General features: G+C 40.5%; 1 protein-coding gene across 3 annotated transcripts in view; it reads left to right on the top strand.

Moving 5' to 3' along the window:
- The window catches only part of LOC124264135 (dipeptidyl peptidase 4-like), a 541,860-nt gene that overhangs the window by 170,846 nt on the left and 352,928 nt on the right, over positions 1-18,086 (top strand). The gene's annotated exons all lie outside the window — the stretch shown is intronic.

Genomic DNA, 18,086 nt, shown 5'->3' with positions numbered 1-18,086 from the left:
TTAAAGCTATTCTTAATTTTGATACAGATGTGATTATCTTCAGGACTAAATAAGGTCAATCTGTGTCATCAATCATACCACACCTTCTAAAAGTCACTTAAACGTGGCCATGTTTTTTGGTCTGTATCCATATATTAATATATTGATTTGTCCAAATGTCAGTCAGTTTCAACAATCCATCTGTTGATGCATATGTCAGGCTGTCAACGTTAATTAGTCATACTATCAATTTTGTGATTGTCAAACAGTCAATCAATCTTTCAGCCTGTCAAACTATCTATCTGTTTGTCTGCCTGCCTGTACCTTCATAGTGGGGCCATCAATGATTGTCTCATATGTTTCAATTACCCACAGTGTCCATATACTGAAATAGTGAGATCAGTAATATATTTTTTTCAAGTGCAAATACAATGTATAGCCTTTCTAATACAGGAGTGAGTGAGTGAGTTTAGTTTTACGCTGCACTCAGCAATATTCCAGCTATATGGTGGCAGTCTGTAAATAATCGAGTCTGGACCAGACAATCCAGTGATCAACAGCATGAGCATCGATCTGCACAATTGGGAACCGATGACATGTGTTAACCAAGGTTTTATGCCGCTTTTAGCAATATTCCATCAATATCATGGTGGGGGGCACCAGAAATGGGGGTTAGACTACAGAATACTGGATACCTTGAAAGCACGAGAGTTTACTTAGGGTTAGGGTAAGGTTTAGGTTTAGGTTTAGGGTTAGGGTTTGAGTTAGGGTTACCATTAGGATTTGGGTAAGGTTTAGGGCTTGGGTTAGGGTTAGAGTTAGGCTTACAGTTAGGGTTAGGCTTACAGTTAGGGTAAGGGTTAGAGTTTGGGTTTGGGTAGGGGTTAGGGTTAGGGCTACAGTTAGGGTCAGGGTTACAGTTAGGGTTTGGGTTAGGGTTAGGGTTAGCATTAGGGTTAGCATTAGGGTTAGGGTGATGTGACACTAAACAATATGGCTGGTAGGTATCCGGTGTTCTATAGCTGTACCGAAATGGGCTTCATACATTTGTTGAGAATTGAACATGACGAACAAACACTTTAACCACTAGGCTACCCCACCGCGTCTGATCCATGTAAGTTTAACCATTGTTCTGCATATTTATGCCCAATGGAATATGTTTCAGGAGGTAATCAAGGCTTATTAGTCTGTACCATAGACATTGTGTAATCTACTCTGATGAGTTGTCTCCCTTGTACGTGTGCGTGTGCATGTGCATGTGCATGTGTGTTGATATTTTGTCATCATGTACAATGTTTGATTGACAACATGGCCAAAACATTGTTCATTACCACTCTGAAATGTTCGAACAAGAGTGATAGGGGTTGCTTTAAGAATACTAAGCTGAAAACATTTTATAATATCACCACCCGAACCATGCATGCCAGCTGTCCTTGACTGCTTTGCATCAGAGTTTAGAGAACACATGAGTCTGTTGGCAGTATGCCTGCTGTCTTTGAATGTCTCCGCAGTGAGAGCTGACTCTCAGGCCCTGCCATGCAGGTAGTTCTCATAATAGATCATCCTCCTCACAGCATTTGCTTTCATTATAGTTGTTTGCTATATTTGCATTGCCAAAACATTTTGTTGACGTAACAACCTTGATGAAATGACAGTGTTTACTTTCAGTGTGATTCTATGGGTTGTAAAGTGTATTTGTGTGAGAGAGTCTTCCTGAGTATAGCTGCATGTTGTTTATAGGGGTCATGATGTAATGATTTCCTGGGCATTTTAAACAAGCAAACAAATAAATCATGTCTGAATCATACACATGCTTATTTTCACATGTGTGAGATAATTAGTTAATGTAAAATATTCTTTTAGTTTTCGCTGTCATAGCTGTTATCCAGGCACTATATATTATCTGGAACATCCAAGGCTGCCTCTGGCAGATGTAATGTCCTGTTCTGTATGTTGTGTAAATAGAACAGATACCTGCTCTGTATAAGACTGATAGTTGACTCCTCCCATGCTGACCTGCATCCCTTATAGGCCTGCCGGAATCCATGATTGTTGGCTTAAGTGTGTGTTGTGTTTCTGGGGTTGTCAGTACCACACTGTGCTTGCATCTGCATTACTTCAGTGGTTGCTTCCCACACCAAACTGGCTCATCACTCGCTCGCTCACTCACTCACTAGCTTACCCACACACCCGCTCACCCACCCACTCACTCACTCATTCACTCACTCACCCGCTCACCCACTTGCCAACTCACTCACTCACTCACTCACCCACTCACCCACCTACACGCCCAAACACCCACTCACTCACTCACTCATTCACTCTGGTTTGGCAGGATCTGCTTCTTAGGGTAATAATCCTAGATTCATAATTATGTTCACTCACTCACTCACTCACTCACCCACCCACCCTCTCATCCACACACCCACCCACACACACACTCACACACACCCACACACTCACTCACTTACTCACTCACTCACAGACTCACCCACTCACTCTGGTTTGGCAGGATCTGCTTCTTAGGGTGATAATCCTAGATTCATAATTATGTTCACTCACTCACTCACCCACCCACTCATCCACACACCCACCCAAACACTCACTCACTCACTCACACACCCACACACTCACTCACTTACTCACTCACTCACAGACTCACCCACTCACTCTGGTTTGGCAGGATCTGCTTCTTAGGGTGATAATCCTAGATTCATAATTATGTTCACTCACTCACTCACTCACTCACCCACCCACTCATCCACACACCCACCCAAACACTCACTCACTCACACACCCACACACTCACTCACTTACTCACTCACTCACAGACTCACCCACTCACTCTGGTTTGGCAGGATCTGCTTCTTAGGGTGATAATCCTAGATTCATAATTATGTTCACTCACTCACTCACTCACTTACCCACCCACTCATCCACACACCCACCCACACACTCACTCACTCACACACCCACACACACACTCACTCACTTACTCACTCACTCACTCACTCACAGACTCACCCACTCACTCTGGTTTGGCAGGATCTGCTTCTTAGGGTGATAATCCTAGATTCATAATTATGTTCACTCACTCACTCACTCACCCACCCACTCATCCACACACCCACCCACACACTCACTCAATCACATACCCACACACTCACTCACTTACTCACTCACTCACAGACTCACCCACTCACTCTGATTTGGCAGGATCTGCTTCTTAGGGTGATAATCCTAGATTCATAATTATGTTCCCGAGTCAGTCACCATTAAGTTGAGTTTGTGGATCTATCTCTTGGAGGACATCTCTCACTAAAGCAGAAATGCCTTGATACGGGTGGGTGTGAAATATCAGTAACCTCATTTCATTCATGCTGGGCTCCAGCAGCTACAATTCCAAACTGAATTTGTGACAGCTAGAAAAAGTCTTTTGTGGATGCTGCTGCTGGTGGTGGTGGTGGTGGTGATGGTGATGGTGATGGTGATGGTGATGGTGATGGTGATGGTGATGGTGATGGTGATGGTGGTGATGGTGATGGTGATGGTGCGATGGCGATGGTGATGGTGGTGATGGTGATGGTGATGGTGATGGTGATGGTGATGGTGATGGTGATGGTGATGCTGCTGCTGGTGGTGGTGGTGGTGGTGATGGTGATGGTGATGGTGATGGTGATGGTGATGGTGATGGTGGTGGTGGTGGTGGTGGTGGTGATGGTGGTGGTGGTGGTGGTGGTGATGGTGGTGGTGGTGGTGGTGGTGATGGTGGTGGTGGTGGTGGTGGTGATGGTGATGGTGATGCTGGTGGTGGTGATGGTGATGGTGATGGTGATGATGATGATGATGATGATGATGATGATGATGATGATGATGATGATGATTGTCTCATTCTGTATTGATCCAAGTGAGGCAGATGTATGTTTCCATTCAGCAGCAGTGTAAAAGCAATATCAGATAATGACGTGTTTCTGCATGAAGACTGCATTACTGGTTGCCTGGTTCATGGGTCACCAACAAAAACCCGCTGTGTACACAATGTAGAATCGCTGTCTGATTCACTGAATTGTCATTTTGTGTCATTACATTCACTAGAAGATCAACATTACGATGGTATTTCTGAATATTGTATACATTTGTCAGTCCTGTACATCAAGCAATGATTTCCTAATGTTAATCTTCTGGTGCACAGCATAACCTGGTTAATGTTTCACAACCCTGGAGAACATTTTGAAATGGACTCTAAAAGCTTTCAATTATAACCATGATGCATTCGAGATGGCATGGAACAAAAAAATTAATAATTGATAATGAAAATAAATTGTTCCATTTTAATGATACCGTTTCCTTATATTGTGTTTGGGGAACATTTTGTGGTCATATGGAGATTTCCTGTCACAGATACTGAATACTTAAAGTATGTACGTTCAGGATGGTAGTGCTATATGCGCTATACGTGACTGATAAATTATTTCTTAACATTCTGTAATCAAGAACCATGTGATATGATGATATTGACCTCACGACAGACATAGGTGTATATTTATGAATGACTTTTGTGTTTTCCATATGAAAGAGTACTGGCATATCCTGTGGGATGGGCTGCAGGGGATGGTTTGAGATTATCTCCCTTGTTTTAGACATCTGAGGTGCTAATTGTATCTGACTTGGGAATTATTTGTGTCCCCATTTCTCCAAATATTGGATCTGAGTTGACAGCACTTCATTGATGGCTGATGATCAAATGGTTCACTTCAACGTTGCTCACCCTTTCTGAATAACAGTAAAGACGTAAAAACTTTAATGGTAGTAAATTCCAAGATATTGTTTAAAAAAATATTTTATAATGATTAAAAGAATATTTCAGTAATCGGTTGTACACCTGTTCTACATCCGAATTTTCACAGTATAATTAACATACAGACTATACATGCTGAGCTTGAAGCCTATATGCAGTCCCTTCAAATTTGCTTCAAGGTGTTCAAACTGTACAACGCAATTATATGACCTATATGATGCTAACAATTAATGGTTACACTGTCTGCACAGATGCTGTGTCAATTGCAAGTGAGTCACTGATTTCAAATGAAGGCCTGGAACTCCGCTGAATATGTGCAGGAGACCACAGAAAGTCTGTCTTTGACAAAATATTTTGAAAGATCCCCAGTTGATTTCTGTCATAATTGTGCGATAATTTATATTCTCACAATATCTTTTCTAATTCTATAGTTGTATGTGCTGAGTAATATTTGCTACAGTTTTTGCAGTTACTAAAGTAGCAGCAGTTCCTATGGCCACTGCACCTGCTACAGTTTTTGATGACAGATTACACCCAAATCCTGTACAGCCCAAATACTAGAAGACATATCTACGGTCAACACAGTTTTGTGCTAATGAGTATTGCTACAGACAGGAAACAGTTTTAGAACTAGTTAATCGTGTTTCAGGAGAGGGTCGCCATATCTATTGGGGGATAATGAGTGCTCCCTTATTAGTTTATTTATAAACATTACCTATTAACATAAATGGGTACACCTTTTTATTGTTGCAGTTCACACAAAGTTAAGCCAGTTGTCAACATCCATTATTTGTTCTGTTTTATCTGTTGAAATATAATTTCATTGCAGCCATTTGATCATTTTAAAACAGCTGCAGCCATAGGGCTTGATCCCTTGTTATTTGGTGCATTGCTGCTCAGATGGGCGTGTATGTGTGTTGACATCTAACTGAATCTGACTGGCTGCCTCAACCAGCACATCTTGTCTTGTCAGCAGTGGGTGCACAGGCATGAATGACTGTGTGAACACCAAAAGACTACAAGTTAACCCTTGTTCTGCCACCACAGTACAGGTAAACCCTTGTTCTAAAGACTTGCTACAAGTTAACCCTTGTTCTGCCATCACAGTACAGGTAAACCCTTGTTCTTAAGACTTGCTACAAGTTGATCCATGTTCTGCCACCACAGTACAGGTAAACCATTGTTCTAAAGACTTGCTACAAGTTAACCCTTGTTCTGCCTTATTCTGCCACCACAGTACAGGTAAACCCTTGTTCTTAAGACTTGCTACAAGTTGATCCTTATTGTGCAGAGACACTGGAGGTTAACCCTTGGTCTAAAGATTTGCTACAAGTTGATCCTTATCATGCAGAGACACTGGAGGTTAACCCTTGTTCTAAAGACTTGCTACAAGTTGATCCTTATTGTGCAGAGACACTGGAGGTTAACCCTTGTTCTTAAGACTTGCTACAAGTTGATCCTTATTGTGCAGAGACACTGGAGGTTAACCCTTGTTCTAAAGACTTGCTACAATTTGATCCTTATTGTGCAGAGACACTGGAGGTTAACCCTTGTTCTTAAGACTTGCTACAAGTTGATCCTTATTGTGCAGAGACACTGGAGGTTAACCCTTGTTCTTAAGACTTGCTACAAGTTGATCCTTATTACAAGTGCAGAGACACTGGAGGTTAACCTTTTGCTACAATTTGATCCTTATTGTGCAGAGACTTTACTTGGTCTTAAGACTTGCTACAAGTTGATCCTTATCATGCAGAGACACTGGAGGTTAACCCTTGTTCTTAAGACTTGCTACAAGTTGATCCTTAAGACTTTAACCCTTGTTCTTAAGCTGCTACAGTTGATCCTTATCATGCAGAGACACTGGAGGTTAACCCTTGTTCTTAAGACTTGCTACAATTTGAACCTTATTGTGCAGAGACACTGGAGGTTACCCTTTATTAGACTTCTTACCCTTGTTATTAAGACTTGCTACAAGTTGATCCTTATTGTGCAGAGACACTGGAGGTTAACCCTTGGTCTAAAGACTTGCTACAAGTTGATCCTTATCATGCAGAGACACTGGAGGTTAACCCTTGTTCTAAAGACTTGCTACAAGTTGATCCTTATTGTGCAGAGACACTGGAGGTTAACCCTTGTTCTTAAGACTTGCTACAAGTTGATCCTTATTGTGCAGAGACACTGGAGGTTAACCCTTGTTCTTAAGACTTGCTACAAGTTAACCCTTGTTCTTAAGACTTGCTACAAGTTGACCATTGCTGTTAGGAGACTTTATTATTTCAGGTTGTATTTAGCATAATGAAAGAAGTTCCTGGAACAAAGGTGAATTTCTGACTTTCTGCTAAAATCTAAGGCTTAGTAAACCTTTCAAAGCATTTATATGAAGGAATTAAAATTCAGTATTTAGGATTGATTTGGAGGTGAGGGGCTATATTGTTTGTGAAAGGCCAGAGAAACAGTCCTACCCAACTGTTGGGAGGTGTACATTGCAAACACCTTTACTCGAACCATTAATAACAGGTTGACATTTTCTTCAACTTTGTATACAATTCCACCCAACTTAATAATTGGCTTTTAGTACTGTACTGGACCTACGACATTACAAGAAACAGATTCACCACTCTACTCAATCTTTGGGATTGTAAAAAAGCTGATTTGATTTCAAACAAGTTGTAACTCAGATTGGGGTATATATGCTATTCCATGTTGTAATCTCTGAAAGTTTTCATCATTAGAAGGAGTGATGTCCCTTTGCTATGCCAGGGTCTGCTATCATACATTCTTATCTGTGATTTTCTCGTTTGGTCTTTGATCTGCCTGCAACAACCCCATGTGTATAAGGGGTCACCAAAGTGGTATCTATATAGGACCTGTGACAGTTCAGATGTTCTTAAAGCAATGTTTACATACTGATTCAAAGTGTCACTGTCTACATGATCAGCATCTCGATATCTCACACATTAAATGCTACTCAGATACTTTTGGACTGCAAATGTTGTTACTGCCAAAAACTTCAGACATTTGAGGTTCAGAGATTCAGGAGTGTTATTTGCCATCACTATAAAAGAGCAGTGTTCCTGAGATAAATCTTCTTTAATTCTGAAAGAGGCAGATGACAGTGGACATGTAGCTCAAAGGTCATGACTTTAAATTGTCAATGCAAAAGTGACCAACATAACCAGCATTCTGGGCATGACAAATGTCTGCTTTCAACTGAAATGATCCATCTTAACATGAAGTGGGCTCAAAACACATGCTGTGTGATGATGCTTTTTACAACATTTCAAGGATATTTCTATGTAACCACCCTAGAGATTTAAAGGTCTTGCAAGAAAAAATGCAATGGACAGCCATGACTTGAGACTCTGAGCAGCTTGACACCTCTGGGGTCACTAATGTAATTATTTGTCAACACTTTCACTTCTCCTGGAATACATTCAAGCAGTTGTCAGATGTTCTGTCAACCTATTTTCCTTTGCTGAAGAATATTGTCATCCAGCTGTAATTGTGCAGGGAAACTTCCTGAAACTTAAGCTCTTTGCAATATAAGTCCAAAATGATTGGTCAGTAGGTTTCTAGTTTCCATGGGTCATCCTGGAAATTGACATGTCTCCATGGTTCAAAACTTAGCTTTTGATGAATAGTGAGTGAGTGAGTTTAGGTCCAGCAATATCATGGCAGGGGACACCAAATTAGGCACCACATATTGTACCCATGTAGGGAATCGAAACGGAGTTTTCGGCTGATGAGTGAACGCTTTGACCACTAGGCTCCGCCATCACTCCTCTTGATCAATAAGGGAACATGAGTGAAGGTTGTTCCTTGTGTAGAGTTGGCAAACAGGTGACCAGGCTAGCTATTCTCGAAACGTTCAGTAGCCCTACAAACTTCTTAGCCCCTTCTTGACACATTGGCTACGATTGAAGTTACAAAAATCTTAGGGCTACGAATGTTTCGAGAATAAGGGCCCAGTATCACTACAAGACTTCAACTGCAACTGGCTCACTTTAGTGGAAACACTGTTTAAATAAAAATGAATCGCTCTTTGTATCCCTCAAGGCATAACCAACAATTAACAGAACTTTTATATCCAGTTTAAGTCTTTTTTTCGTTCTTTGATATCTGATGGAAGATGGTTTCTTAACTCTTGGCCACCATGTTGGAAATATCTGTGTCCATATCCATGGCAACAGATGTAGATCTTCAGGTTGGAATGAATATGTGGACTTGCAGGGTACTACCGGTTCCTTAAAGTATGAAGGCATCAAATCATAATAATAATAAATGCATATTTATGATGCGCCCCTTCCACACCCTAAGGCATGCTCAAAGCACTACAGAATATTTACACTGGAGTATTTACAGATGAAGTTATACATAATATATTGAGAAAAGGTGGGTTTTAAGTCTGGACTTAAAAATGTCAATTGTGTCAGAGCTTTTAAGGGCACATGGGAGAGAGTTCCAAAGTACAGGTGCAGAGTAAGAGAATGATCGGTGTCCAAAGGATTTCAGTTTGTAGGATGGGATGACCAGTCGATTTTGTGTGTTTGAGCGCAAGTTGCGTGCAGGGACATACAGATGTAGGAGTTCAGACAAGTAGGAGGGAGCCAAACCATGGAGGCACTTGTATGTATCATGCATTGTCTTGGAAACAAGAGACAGGGTTTGCTGGCACCATACTTTCCAGTTGGTTTCTCCAAAATGGCAATGTGTCAAAGGTACATATCTTCTATATTTTTCTTTTCCACTAAGATGTCATTATGATATCACAAAAATACTGGTAAATTGGCATTTAACTCAATATCTCTTGTTTGAATTTGATTTTGACTGTCCAATAAGGACCAAGACCTTGCGAAAGCCCAGTCACCACTCACTCATGATTGGATAGTTTAGAAAAAACATAAGAGCAATGTAGAAACCATGTTCACCTTTCTTACATATAGTAAGTAACAGTATACAGTGTGAGGCACAGAGGTGCATCATTAAGCGTGTGGCTCGACAAGCATCACCAGGCAGGGGGAGATGATGGATGGGGGTAAGATGGAGAGTTGTGGCAGGCTCCCACTGTGTGGTCGACCCAGTAGCAGACCCTGTATATACAATCCCTGTCACTACAGATATAGGAGATGTTCATTGTGTCATCATTAGACCACACATGGTTCATGGTCGAAATTTATGGACTGCTTTGCTTTGAGTTCTGATTGCCATATGGAATTTTGTCTGTTTTCTGTTTCACATGGTAGTCTGTAATATTCTAGCCATATGGTGGCGATATGTAAATACTGGAATCTGGTCCAGATGATCTGATGATTGATATTGTAAGCATATATCAGATATCATTCAACTAAGTCTGGATCTATTAAGAAACCTCTTTCCACCAGTAAAGTAAATTGTCATGTTGGCAACAGACACTCAATGTATTAAGTTTTAACAATTACTATGTATCATAGTGAAACTAATCAGTATCACTATTCTTAATAGTCTAATTGAAATCTCATACCTCAATACCCCATACCAAGAAAATCCCATCTTTGGATTGAAGTGAAATACCTCTGATCAAGGAAGTGCCATTATTTCTTTGTCCATATCTACCTACTGATAAAGACAATCACATCCTTGTAATGCTCATGATGTTGATCACTGGATTGTCTGATCCAGACTGGATTATTTACAGACCGCTGCCATATAGCTGGAATATTGCTGGGTGGGTGTTATTCAACAAATTAAACCAAACCAAACCAATACATCCTTGTATTTATTGTTCCACAATATCTACAAAGCAAGTTTCACATCATATTTTATTATACTTAAATACCTTCTGACCAAGAAAGCCATATCATTGTATTGTCTGGCAATGCCTACATACCAAGAAATCCACTGAAGTAAATGATCAACATACAGAGAACATAACACCACTGAATTGTCCTGAAATACGACCAACCAAGAAAGCCACATCTTTGTATTATTCATCAATGCTTGTAGACCAAGAGAGTCACATCATTCCTCAGTTACCTAAATACCTAGAGAGTCACTTTATTGTGTTGTCCATCAGTACCCACAGATCAAAGATCTTACATCATCGAATGCCCTTAAACACTTGTAAACCAAGAAAGCCATTTCATTGTATTGTCATTCCATACTTATAGGCCATGAAGATCCTGTTTGTATTTACTGAAATTTGCCAAATACTCCCTAAAACGTTCATCACTTTGTTGTGGACAGTTCAAGCACCCACATTATATTTATAACCCCATCAGTATTCCTGAAACTATTTGTGAAAAAAGGTCTTGTGACCATTGTCACCTGACAGCGTCCCATTCAGAGGTAATTTGCATATTTATTGTATCCTATTTGATCTGTCACCAGGGTGCTTGAGATTTGTTTACAAACCTTTTATTTTGTTCTTTGCCGTAATGCTAAATGTGTGTCACAAATTAGGTCACTGTATAATGAAGTAGCAGAAACTACAAAGTGAAAAGTATCTTTCTGGCAAGTCTTGTCAGAAGAAAAGGGAATAGATTGTGACTACAGTGATGGTTTTCATCTAACACGAATCTGTCATCAAGTTCTGTGTAAAGAAATGACTACATTTAATTCTGTTCACGGTAAAAAGTGTCGCCTCTTTTTACTTAACCCCAACTGCTATTGATTAGTTCATTATGGGCTAACCTGATTGAGAGCTTTATTGACACGTGGCTTTTTAAGTTTAAAACTGTTTCACTTCAACACTATTTTCTCATTTGCAGTTCTTTAAAACGGGATTTCATACACTTATAAGTATGTGTAAGAACGTCTAGTTTGTTTGTGTAGACGTGTCTCCAACGAAAGTGTCAAGTAGTGTACCAGCATCAATATAAACGCCGTTCTTTTCATACATCAATCCTCCATCCCCAAAATAAAAAGGATAAGTCTTTTGAATGCATGTCATGCTTCTTGCCTACGATGAAACAGTTTTAGACATAATGCCAGCAAATCGTATGACGAATTTTGATGAGGGGGCACGGGTGGCCCAGTTGTCCAAGGCGCCGCAATTTGATGTACAAAGTTACGTCCCTTGGTCAAGCCAGGAACCTATGATCGTTGGTTCGAATATGATTATCACCGAATGGCGAACGTGTGAGACCTTCATCACTTTGGTGTTTCTCCCACATTAAGCAGAAATGCCTTGCTTAACTGTAATACTGTTCAGAGCAAAGTTGAACTCAACCCATACCCTATAATATAAGACAACACTTATATTATCATCCTTGTCCTAACTTCATCCACCCTTTTCCCCATTTCTGTGTGATAGTGCAGCTAATACTGAAACGTATCAGTAAACAACAAAGGGAAACGTGAAATAGTTCATATGTATTATTAGACCCGTGAAAACCCAGGTTAGAATTGGTCTTCAGTAACCCATGCTTGTCGTAAGAGGCGACTAACAGGATCGGTGGTCAGGCTCGCTGACTTGGTTGACACATGTCATCGTATCCTAATTGCGTAGATCGATGCTCATGCTGTTGATCACTGGATTATCTGGTCCAGGCACGATTATTTACAGACCACTGCCAAAACAGCAAAATAAACAAAAAGGGATAATAAATTGTTAAACCTATCCATTCAATAGCAGTCATGAATGATCACCATAACAACATTGTGCTTTTACATATATATTTACTGTATAAATATGTTGTTTATGTTCTCAAGATTCAGAAATGTATTTTTTGACAAATTTGGAAACAAGTTAGTTGAATAGATCCACTTGAACACTGCTTGATCTGATATTCACGTCGTTGCCATGCACGTCTCGACATGCACAACACTCACCTGGATATCTACTTATACTCTACATACGCCGGCTTACAGATGTTGATACTGTGCCTCTTGATGCAGTACACCTCCTGAAACAGCTCTACAGTGTGTCAAAAAATATTAAACAGTTCAACACACATCGAATCCTTCACGCCGTATTTACTGATATCTGGTTGTGTTATAAAGATCCAAGTGTGTTGGTTACGATAACAGTGTGTAAGGTGTTGTTTATCATTCGAATGTGGATGTGATTGTGGATGGAATATCAGCCAGGAGAGCGGAGGGTCGGTGGTTCTTTAACGTCTACCGTGTTATACCATATGGCGTTTCAAGATGGTACTTATTGTTGACCTGCCTGATATTAAGGGGATATATATGGAATGTTCGGATGGTAGTCATTATGTGCCTAAGTGAGATATTCATGTTAAACTTCGACATGGACTATCAGTGTACAAAAACCCACAGTCGTATGTTCGTGCTTGTTACCACTAGCCACATACACTCTCACTCGTTAAGATCCAGGTTAGAATATTGATCTTCAGCAACCCATGCATGTAAGAGGCGACTAACGGGATCGGTGGTCAGGCTCGCTGACTTGGTTGACACATGTCATCGTATCCCAACTGCGTAGATCGATGCTCATGCTGCTGATCACTGGATTGTCCGGTCCAGACTCGATTATTTACAGATGGCGCCATATAGCTGAGTGCGGCGTAAAACTAAACTCACTCACCCACATACTCTCGCGACAGGGGCGGATACAGCTTTTTGAGAAAGGGGGGACCCGCTCCACAAAGTGATCGTACCGCTACGGCTGTCGTAAGCCTATCTTAAAGTCTGTCTTAAATCTAAGGTCGCCTTGAAGAACGTGGTACAACATGGTCTTGATCTCGAGCTTACGGTCGAGGCCCACCTTGGAGATGCAAATCTGCGCCAATAACCGCACTTTAGATGACTTGACTACCGCTAAATAATGTGTCCTCACAAACAGGGCTGTTTAAACCTTGACGTCATCTTTCGCTGTCGAGGGCGGTTGGTTGAAAGCCAAATTACTCTGAAAACCTTTCCGAACGGTCCAGCTATGATTTGTTCAGGGATCACCCAGGACGGCAATTCTGTTTTGAACTAGCTATTATAGTGTTGAAGAGACAGGCTTTGGTGTAAATACCATCAAACCCGACTGTTTTCTTCTAAAACACTCAGAACTCTGAAGTTGGAATCCAACCAGTGCTCTATTTCCAACACTAGTGCTTTCTGATTGAATTCAGTCTGAAACTAAATCACATTAAACGAGGAAATTCTACAATAGCTGGATCACCTGATGAATGTTTTCCTACACCCAGTCAGTAGGACGGTGTTTCCTTCCGGAACAGGCACTGTGTTCTACAAACCTTTTCTAATTATACGTATTACATTTTTGAATAATACTATCATGCCATCTAATTTGTTTTTATAGTCTGTTAGGCATTCAGTCACATGAATATACATACAATGTCCAACCATTCATTACTGGAGAAGAACGGGAGTTAGGCTAAATTGTAGCATATTGATTCAGCCTTTTGTTTGAACATATGAGGCATTTCTGAGAACAGTTTAATCCTGACTGTGGATGCAATCTGTACATCGGTATGTCAGTTAGAATAAAAATGACATTAATATTCAAAATGTAAAATTTCGATATTTTATTTTGAGATCACATTATGGATTCAATTTGTTATCGTGTTTGGGGTCACCATGTGACCAATACAGATGTACCGTGAGATATAATATGAAAAGCTAACTTAAGAGTTAAGTTATAAATGATGTATATGGGCATCACGGTATCCGCGCGCCTGTGTGTGTGTGAGTGTGTCTGTCTGTTTGTCTCTGTGTGTGCGTGCGTGTCTGTCTGTCTGTCTCTCTCTCTCTCTCTCTCTCTCTCTCTCTCTCTCTCTCTCTCTCTCTCTCTCTCTCTCTCTCTCTCTCTCTCTCTCTCTCTCTCTCTTTCTCTCGTGAAGGTCAAGGTTAGAATATTGATCTTAAGTAACCCATGTTTGTCGTAAGAGGCGACTAACAGGATCGGTGGTCAGGCTTGCTGACTTGGTTGACACATGTCATCGTATCCCAATTGCGCAGATCGATGCTCATGCTGTTGGTCACTGGATTGTCTTGACCAGATACGATTATATACAGACCGCCGCCATATAGCTGGAATATTGCTGAGTGTGGCGTAAAACTAAACTAAGTCTCTCTCTCTCTCTCTCTCTCTCTCTCTCTCTCTCTCTCTCTCTCTCTCTCTCTCTCTCTCTCTCTCTCTCTCTCTCTCGCTCACTCGCTCGAGCTGGGTATGCATTTATATGCATCCTCCTCTCTATAAACTCCTGGAGCCGGGTCTGTACGATCAGTTGAAAGACAGTAAGTGTATACGATGCAAGCACCTTGGTTGATTTGACATCCCATACATGTATATGACCCTGCGAAGACAAACCACTGTCGATGTCAAGAATTAGCACCCACCGTCAACACTCAATGACAGGACATTTGAGAAATCGAACGATATCCACCTCTTATCCTCCTCAGATAATCTACGTAATGTTCCACTACACCCGTATTGACTACTCTCGCAGACTGGAAATGGCGAACAAACGCTGCAGCTATTGTCTTGTGTGCAATTACTTGCATTGGAATTTGCAGCTTACCGATCCCCTGTCGCCAAGTGGGCATCGTATCTTGTTGAAGGCAATCATCTCTGCTACATCTGGGAAAGGAAGTACTTGAGTTGTTATCGGAGAATCTATCGTCTCTATCTAGAGGAATTTGCACGCTTAAGTAATACGAGAAATGCTTTCAGAGAATCAGAAATATTGACCATGATGAATCTAGTGTGATTTATCTAGCTGATGATGTAACAATGCTCAGCAAATAGAGAAATGCTTTGATCAATGTCCAGCGAAATGAAACATAGAGAATCTTCTCGCATAAATATCTAAAGCTCGACACGTTGCATAAAATTCCTGCGTTGGAAAACGTCAATATGAGAAGGTCCAACGCAAATGGAATAAATGTGAATATGAAAAATGGTTAATATTGAACGCTGAGTTGTTGAAAGGAGATTTAAAAGAAAAGTTATGCATCAAATATCAAACTGTACATCTCTCAGGTTTGATAACGATGTGAGCGTGACATGTTAATGTGTGATTAAAATGGAATAACAGGATCATATTTCGTTTCAGCAGTTGCTGATTTTATGTTAGATTTTAATCTTTTCTCTCGTTGTGGTGGCTGTATTTCACACACGAAAGACCGGCACTGTCAGTTTATCCGAAACTAGCTTCTCATGTGTGAATGTCTACATCGACGAATGAATTAGACATCGCTTGAGTTTGCTAAAATGAAATATATTGTTGTCAGATACATGCACCAGGGACGAAACTGACGAGGAAGACTTTTTAATCTACTTGTGTATTTTTCCATGTTTTCTTTCATTTAACAGGATATGTGGTCCACTTCATTAAAATAATTTCCCACAATTTAAAACTCACTCCCCTAGAAAACGCTACATAACGAGGAAATGGACTGGTGCACGGATGTTTAATGAATGTCAATATTTAATCAACTGGTCCAATAGATAGCAATTAACTTTAAACGGTAGCTTCGATCGCAGCGTGCTTCGCAAGGCCATTGGCTGGCCACAGATTCCGAAGCCAAGGCAAAGCAGCGTTTCACGATCGACAATGCAAGGGAGGTAACTCCGCTGGACCTAACACTTGCTCTTTGGCTGCTCCAGCTTTAACACCAAACTCTCATTACATGCGAGCCAAGTCTCTAATGATGCATTTGGGATTCTCAGTGATGGAAATAAAAAATGGTGTACTGTGATTTTGATTAGAAAATGGAGTACACTCCGGAATTTTCACGGAATTATAGACATGAGCGTGTTGTTTGATTGATATGACTGCTCGTATGAAGGTAATACCGAATTCACCTTTTTCTGTGAGTTGATTGAGATGACTGCGTCTAACAACATAGGAAACTATAGAAGCTAGAATCTTCTTCATCGGGTGGTCTAGATTCAGATAATGCACCATACCGTCTGAATCAAACAAAAGTAACCTAAACCATTACAGTTATCGTCATATTACGGATTTGTTAACTTCTAAAGCCGATATCTACTCGTGCACGAGGGGGCGGTTGGGTAGCTTAGTGGTTAAAGCGTTCGCTCGTCATGCCGAAGACCCGGGTTCGATTCCCCACATGGGTACAATGTGTGAAGCCCATTTCTGGTGTCCCCTAATGTGCTGGAATATTGCTAAAAGAGGCGTAAAACTATAATCAGTCAGTCAGTACTCGTGCACGAAATAACTTCCTAATAAACCTCGTAATTCTTGTTGAGTAAAATAAATAACTGAATGTGGGCTGATTGAAATTTTAGAAGACGCTAAGAAATTGACTCTATTGCATGTAATACTGCAGGCGTTTGTTAACGAGAAGCTCTGTCGTTTTGACAAATGAATGAAATGCAGGTTTATTTCAACCCATGGATGGTTTAAGAAGAGGTCCGACTATTTACCATAGTCATTGAGATTCAAGAGACTGGTGTCTGAATAGCGATGTGCACAAGATCATGCTTTGGGACTTCTTTAAAAGTTTAATCCTGAAGCAAATGTGATTTACGGAAGAGAAAAAATTCGCAAACGTGAATGGATTCCAAACCGTCATCCTGAGGATTTCAGCTATTAATAAGTTAGACAAAGAAGAATTTATTCCAAAACGAAATATATGAATATTGAAATAGATGCATTTAAAGCATCTGGGTAACAGTAATTGTGATCTGAAATGTGGATTCTCCGGATGCAAAGTGATTTGACACATGGATAATCTATACACCAGTTGATGGTAATAACTTTCAGCGTTGTGATTGAATCAATTACCCTGTGCATAGCATCCAATATGGGCAATATCGTCATGTTATTAGCTTCATGTGGATATTTGCTACACAGATCCCGCCGACTGATTTAGACTGTCGCCGTTTACGTCTATACTGGAGTGGATTGTCGACACGAGCCTGATATAGATGATTTGCTATTTCCTCCGGTAAAGAGTTTTGTGTGTAAATGTGCAAGTGTGTTGTAACACTCGAACGTCCCTTTACCGGAAGCTCCACCCAAGTAGCATTATTAATACTCATTCTACAAATATCTACTTAGTCTGGACACCCTGAATGTGTTAAAATAGTCTCCATCCAAAATTTAGTTAAATTGCCATAGCAACACGATGATGAATAAGTTTGGCCATTTGTCCTCAATATCTACTCCAAGTGAAATATAGTCCTCTCTTCATTTTCACATCCTTTGGGGAAGTGTGGGATTTTTAAATGTACTTCGTCTTCTCCAAAAACTACAAGAGATCGCTGCTAAAAATTCTGTTTTGATCGTTGATATTTGTTATATCGCCCCAGGAATTCACTATGTGTTGATATTTGTTATATCGCCCCAGGAAGTCACTATGTCTCCCTGCGCAAAGATCAATATATTCA

Source organism: Haliotis rubra, unplaced genomic scaffold (genome assembly GCF_003918875.1).
Source record: "Haliotis rubra isolate DU_JTF1 unplaced genomic scaffold, ASM391887v1 Scf91, whole genome shotgun sequence".
NCBI classification, from domain to species: Eukaryota; Metazoa; Mollusca; class Gastropoda; order Lepetellida; family Haliotidae; genus Haliotis; species Haliotis rubra.
This window is presented reverse-complemented; position numbering and strand designations above follow the sequence as displayed.